A 335-nucleotide genomic window follows, 5' to 3' on the forward strand; every position below is an offset into this window, starting at 1 on the left:
GTTTTTGACAATAAACTTGTCCAAGACAGTACATCTACTCATCTCCTCAATGCTAGTACTAAAGGTGTTGATTGTGGGTTCAAAAAAAGATAAAAACGAATATCCTATTTAAGCTTATGCAACAAAAACAATACAGAAGTTGAAATGCTTGTGAATTCTTCCCCATCCCATACTGGTAACAAGATCCTTAAGACATATATATAAGAGAGCTTGATGTTGTTGTTGTTGTTGTTGTTGTTATGTGCTGTCGAGTCGTTTGCGACTCATAGCGACCCTATGTACAACAGCCCTAAACCGTGCTCTATCCCGTGCCAATCTCATTGCCTCTGACACAC

The sequence above is a fragment of the Elephantulus edwardii genome, unplaced genomic scaffold (genome assembly GCF_000299155.1).
Source record: "Elephantulus edwardii isolate Elephantulus edwardi_28Jun2011 unplaced genomic scaffold, EleEdw1.0 scaffold00083, whole genome shotgun sequence".
Lineage (NCBI taxonomy): Eukaryota > Metazoa > Chordata > Mammalia > Macroscelidea > Macroscelididae > Elephantulus > Elephantulus edwardii.